Raw genomic sequence first — 7,138 nt, forward strand, 5'->3', positions numbered from 1 at the left:
GACTGTAAATAAACATTGCGAATTACTGATTTATAACTGTCTGACACGTGTTTATAGAACATATATTATATAGTCACATATCGATTTCTACACGTTTGTACAAACAGCACTTGACAAATTACAGGAAGCGTAATTAATTTTTTATCATGACTAATAAGTGTTGAAGGTCCCTCAGTTCAATCATGACACTTCACACGTAAACCTGTTTATATTACTTGACATCTCTAGAACGCTTTCTGTTTTTGACACGTTCACACGCACACGCGTGCTTACGTCACTTCCTGCTACTCCCATCCGGCCCGTCAATCACCTGTGGTTACCCAATACCTGTACATACTGGAATAAACCAGGTAAAAACTGCATAAAGACATTTATTTTGACTGGTCCGGAGCTGTGAGTCAGAGCGCGTCGTAAATCTGGTCCGCACCGGAAGCGCTTCGTCTCGGACGCTCTCAGACGGTGGAGTACTACAGGAAACTGCAGGGTCACTGGTTTACATACTGCTCTCTGGGTATGGTTAGTCACCCTCCAGGACTTCATGACTAACAAGCTGGCAAAAGACAGGAAGGGGATTTTCACAAGAACCGACGAACGGCTATTTTCATCCAGGAACCTTCCTCTTCTCTGCGCTCGACCCGTCTGCCCATCCAGATGTGCTTCCTAAAACTACTTCCGTTAAACTGTGACACACTATTTTTCTTTCCCTTGCTCTCTTCTCTATGAGCATTTTACATACCGTGTTGTCAAAGCAGCAAGACACAAACACACAGAAATAATGAAAATCACAATAAAAAAGAGACAATAAATGACAATAATTTAAGATAGACAAACAAACATGAAAATAAAATACACTACACTTTCAATAAGTCACAGTAATGACTTACTGTCTTGTAACAAGTCAAAAAAAAAATTAATAATACATTTTATAACAATAAATGTATTAAAAAAATAAAATAAATAAAAAATGGACAATAAATGTTAATAATAATTTAAAATAAACAGTAAAATAAAATACTCTAAATGTTCAATAAGTCACAGTAATGATGTATTGTCTTTGTAACAAGTCCATTTTTTTTATAATAGTACATTTTATAATAATACATATACACTTAGATCGTTCTTATTGTAATTAAAATATAATTTAAAAATAAAGTAAACGACACATTTCCTTCTTTTTTATAGGAAATGGTGATGTGGTATAGTGGCAGTTAAAAACAATTCATTTAAAAATGTCAAACGATAAAATAGACAAAGTTTTTTTAGAAAAATAATGAATATTTTCCTTTGAAACGTTAAAACAAACACAGTGACAGAGGAGGAAAAAAGGAAATAATGTAGAGTCAGTAATGGTAATTAAAATATAAATAGCTAAATATAAATTTTAAAAAAGACAAACAATAAAATACATTTTCGAAAAATGCATAGTAATACATTTTATAATAACAAATAAAGTAATAAATAATTATCCTTTTATCTAATAATATTTTAATATAATTAAAATGTAATTATTTTAAAGTATATAAAACAAATTGTGTACATTATTCTTTATAAATACTGCATCTGATACATTTTTAAAGTTTAAATCCTCAACAATATACATGATTTGAGGAATCATTCACGTTTGGAGCACAAAAGTACACCAAGCAATAAAATGAAATGATACTTCATTCAGAAGAGCTCTCTGTAGATTCTGGATGCTGGTAGAGTGACGTTTTCAGACTAATTTAGGGTTACACACCCACATCTGACGTCAGAACAGACTAAACAGACTCCGTTTTAAACACAGCTTCTGATGCAGATTGAATATGGAAGGCTAACAGGGCCAAAAATCTTTAAATGTGTAAAATTTGACAACGTCAACACACACTGTTTGGCCGTGTTAACGTTTCAACACACGGCAGCCAATGAAACTGCTGTATTTGAGACTTTATTTGCATATGTGACACAATGGTAATTTAGTATTTGTGTAAACAAACATCTGATATTATGTTCATTAATGAGGGATGTCATAATGGTACACTGGTTTGCATGTATGCAAACATCAGATGTTATATTTGTTAATGCAATGATGTGATGTCAAGTCTTATTTCATGATTTTCTCATGTTCTTTTCAGTTGTTTAGTTCAAAGTTCTTTCTCAGGCAGAAAAGTCTTAATTTACATTGTAACATTCATTCATTTACTGTAGTGCAGTAGATATCACTAAAGTATGGAAGGCCATTTCTGCCACTGAATATAAAAAAAAAGGTAATTGCAACTTTTTATCTCACAATTCTGACTTTTTTTTTCTCACCAATTTTGCAATTCAGATTTTTTTTCTTCTCAGAATTGTGATATAAACTCGCAATTGCAAGTTATAACGTCAGAATTAGACAATATAAACTCACAATTCTGACCTTTTTTTCAGAATTGAGAGATATAAACTCTTTATAAACAATTTAGAATTTTTGTTAGAATTGAGTATCTCGCAATTGTGAGTTTTTTTTCTCAGAATCGCAGATTTGTAACTCATAATTCTGACTTTATAACACGTAATTGCGAGTTAAGTCAGAATTGTGTGTCTACACATGCAAAAGAAACGCAGACAAATAGTGCATGTTGACATTTAAAGACTTTTGGCCCTGTCGGCCTTCCATACCTCTGAGGCAGATTGAATGCATGACAGTCTCGTGGGTGTCCTGCGTCTTTAAGGCAGGAATGTGGGTTATGTGTGGCCAGTGCCAGCTCTGACTGACAGACAGGCGAGAGTGTTGGCACATCGCAGCAGAGCGCCAGGTGCAGGAAAAACAAGACGGGAATTGCTGAATGTGAGGAAAAGAGCGGGCAGGGCAGGTGGATTTACATACCCACAACTCCAGACGTGAACTCATGAAGGCTGGGCGACACTACAGGTGTGTTTTCACCCCATTTTCACTCCGCAGATGAAGATTTACAGCTTCGTCAAGGGTGGATCTGATACAAGAGAGCAAAAAGCCTGCAGATGTGGCCCTAACTCAGACGAAGACCATTAAATGAGGCTTTAATGAGGCGCTGTGTTGACTCACTGAGTGCAGGTGCTGCTGGAAGACCTGAGAAGAAAATAAACATCGTAAATATTCCCTGCATCTTTCATCTGAGGAAACTCCAGGAGAAACGAGCGGCTGCTACAGCAACATAAAAGTCAGGCAGCTTTTAGCCAAATGGGTTTGAATTATTAGTCTTTTTGAACAAACCCCTGACCTTCAGTATCAAACTTCTGCATGCACTTATCCATTTACAAGATTTCACATGAAGGACGATAAATTGAGCAAAACAAATCCATAGTGCAACCATCCAGAATAACCTAGCATCTTAGCAACTGCAGAACAACTGCCCAGCACCATGTAGTAACATTAAAAAGCATGTTGAAAACATTGAAAAACATGATAAAAACATGACTTTTACAATTCTGTAAAGAATTGTAAATGAAGACCATGTTAACCATGTTAAATACCTTGCAACATCGTGCTGGCAACCACCCAAAACACCTTGGCAACTGCATGGCAACCACCTGAAACTCCCTAGCAACCACTTAGTAACATTAAAAACCATGCTTAAAACCATGTGAAATTCCTTGCAGTTGGCACCCTAGCAAGTTGGCATATCTTAACTGCATAGTAACACCCTGGCAACAACCTAAACTACTCTAGCAACCACATAGTAATGTTAAAACTATGTTATAAACATTCTTAATAAGTTGGAATTGCACAATGTCGCCCTGATGTCCGCCCATGAGACCTAGCAAGTTGGCATATCTTGTCAACTGCATAGCAACGCCCTAGATACCACCCAAACTCCTTAGCAACCACATATTAACATTAAAACTATATTCAAAACATACTAAATACCTTGAAATTGCAGTGTCACACTGACGATTGCCCATGACGCCTTAGCAACTTATATTGTCTTAACAATTGCATAGCAACACCTTGGAAACCACAAAACCTCTTTAGCAATTACATAGTAATGTTAAAAACATGTTTAAATAAACATACTACATACCTTCAAATTGCACAATATCAGCCTGGCAACCACCCATAACTGATATTATCTTAACAACTGCATAGCAACAGCCTGGAAATAACCTGAAACTCCCTAGCAGCCATAGAGTAACATTGAAAACCATGTTAAATACCTTGCAATTGTACAACACTGTCCTGGTGACCACTCAAAACACCCTAGCAACTTCTTAGTTACACCCTAAAAACCACCCAACTTCCTAGCAGCCACATGGTAATGTGTTCAAAATCTGACAAAACATGTTACATACTTTTCAATTGTACATCATAATGGTGCCCACCCAAAACACCTTAGCAACTTGAAATATCTTAGCAGCTGCATAGCAACACCCTGGAAACCACCTGAAACTCCCAAGCAACCATAGTAACATTAAAAACCATGTTAAACACCTTGCAGTTCTACAGTATTGTCCTGTCCTAGCAACCACCTAAAACACCCAAGAAACTTATCTTAGCAAAACCACACATCTTCCTAGCAACCACACAGTAATATGCTGAAAACCTGTAAAAACATGTTACATACTTTCACCACCTGAAACACCTTAGCAATGTAGAATATCTTAGCAACTGGACAGCAACACCCTGGAAACCACTCAAACTCCCTAGCAACCCCATAGTAACATGTTAAATACTTTCCAGTTGTACAACGTCACCCTGGCAACCACCTGAAAAACTTGAGAAGTGTAGAATATGTTAGTAACTGCATAGCAACGCCCTGGAAACCACCCAATATCCCTAGCAACCAAATACTGTCAAATTGTACAATGTCACCTTGGCAACTACCCAAAACACCTTAACAATGTAGAATATCTTTGCAACCGCATAGCAACACCCAAACTTCCTAGCAACCCCATAGTAACATGATAAATACTGTCCAATTGTACAATGCCACCTTGGCAACCACCCAAAAAACTTGAGAAGTGTAGAATATGTTAGTAACTGCATAGCAACACCCTGGAAACCACCCAAGCTCCCTAGAAACCAAATACTGTCAAATTGTACAATGTCACCTTGGCAACCACCCAAAACACCTTAACAATGTAGAATATTTTAGCAACTGCAAAGCAACACCCTAGCAACAACCCAAACTCCCTAGCAACCACATAGTAACATGTTAAATACTGTCTAATTGTAGACAACGCCCTGGAAACCACCCAAACTTCCTAGCAACCCCATGATAACATGATAAATACTGTCCAATTGTACAATGTAACCCTGTCAACCACCCGAAACACTTGATAAATGTAGAATATGTTAGTAACTGCATAGCAACACCATGGTAACAACCCAAACTCCCTAACAACCACATAGTGACATGTTAAGTACTGTCTAATTGTACAATGTCACCCTGGCAACCATCTTAAACACCTTAGCGATACAGAACATCTTAGCAACTGCATAGCAACACCCTGAAAACCACCCAGCTCCCTAGCAACCACGCAGTAACATGTTAAAAACCATTAATACTCTGCAAACCTCAGCAAGCAGTGGAGAATATTAAAAAAAAAATGTGTTTATTTTAATTGATTTGTAGGTTTAAAATGAATTATAAATTCAAAATGTGTGACGGAAGCGATGATGATGCAGCTACTGAAATAGCACTAAATAAACCAATTTATTTAGGGCTGCTCTAACACAACTCAAGCGTCCAAGATTCACAGCCGCAGAGATTACGACTGGTTGTTTGTTTTGGATCTTATCAGGCACAGAAGAGCCCTCAGATGAAATAATTCAAAAATATGATTCATCGTGAGTCACAAAGCGATAGATGGCGAGCTCATGTGCCGAGTTTACCGGCATGAGGAGATGAGACAGGTGTGTCAGACGGGCCAGGTGAGCTTCATTCCTCAAGCATTATTTATTGGGCTTCGCTCATATCGACTCCTGCGGTGGCATCTGCGCCAACCGCACATCTAAACACACGGTTACACAAGGCCTGCGGTGAGTCAGCTCTCACCGGCCATGTGCTGCCACCGCATGGGCGGATGAATGTGTGCATGTGTGTGCGTGTTTTCTGGGAGACTCCCAACACGTGTCTCTGTCATTGCAGCCAATGCGGTGCTCAGATGGGACTGTAGGCCGTGGTGACATGACACTGCTGCTATTGTTCACATATGAAAACACACACACACAATAAACAAGATTCAAGCATCTGGTGACCCACTTCACATATGTAGCATGTGCACATGACAGCCGCGCCGTGTGTCGTGAGCAGCACGGGATTGTGGGTGCACGTTTCGTGAATTTAATGCAATTCAATGCATTCTTGCTGAAAAAATGCATGATCTTCTATTTTCATTTTTTAAAAATAAAAATCGACATTTTGTCTGCTGTTCTGCAATTAAGTAAAACAAAAGCCGCAATATTTTGTTATTAATAAATTCATTTAAAAAAATAAAATAAAATGAGTCCAGACACGATCACACCACTACCTGAAAAACTGGCTTTGTTAAATCACTGAATGCACTCTTGACCCTGTAAGGTCAGTTAGATTGGATTATAAACTAAGACTGCAAAAAAAATCTAGCAAAGCTTTTAATTCCTCATATACATCTGTGTTGATGCTTCCACACCCAAACTAACACACAAACACACTTTATATAAAGGCCTATCAACACAAATTAGCCTCCAAACAGCATATGCTGCTCTAATCTCATAATTATTATGTGCTTTAAGAGCCGCGACAGTGGATTGAGTTGGTGCCAGTGTTCTTGGCGCTTCTGGAAATTACAATTAGCTTAACAAACTACACTGTCATTCTTCTGCATAGCAATTGGCAATGGTTCAAGCTACTAATGCAAAGGTGCAACATGCATTTAAACTACTTAAATATCAATATATCACTTTTTAATGTAACAGATTGCTGTTTCATTTAATCAAATCTGTATCTGTAGCCACAAAAAAGGTATTAAAGTGACAACATCAAACTTAAACAGAGACATTCACGCTAAATACCATTTTAAGGAAATAGTTCAGTCCAAAATTAAAATTTGCTGAAACTTTATTCACCCTCAGGAGTTTGTTTTTTCATCATATTTGGAAAAATGTAGCATTACATCACCTGCTCACCAGTGGATTCTGTGCAGTGAATGGGTGCCGTCA

This window comes from Labeo rohita, chromosome 3, assembly GCF_022985175.1.
Source record: "Labeo rohita strain BAU-BD-2019 chromosome 3, IGBB_LRoh.1.0, whole genome shotgun sequence".
NCBI lineage: Eukaryota > Metazoa > Chordata > Actinopteri > Cypriniformes > Cyprinidae > Labeo > Labeo rohita.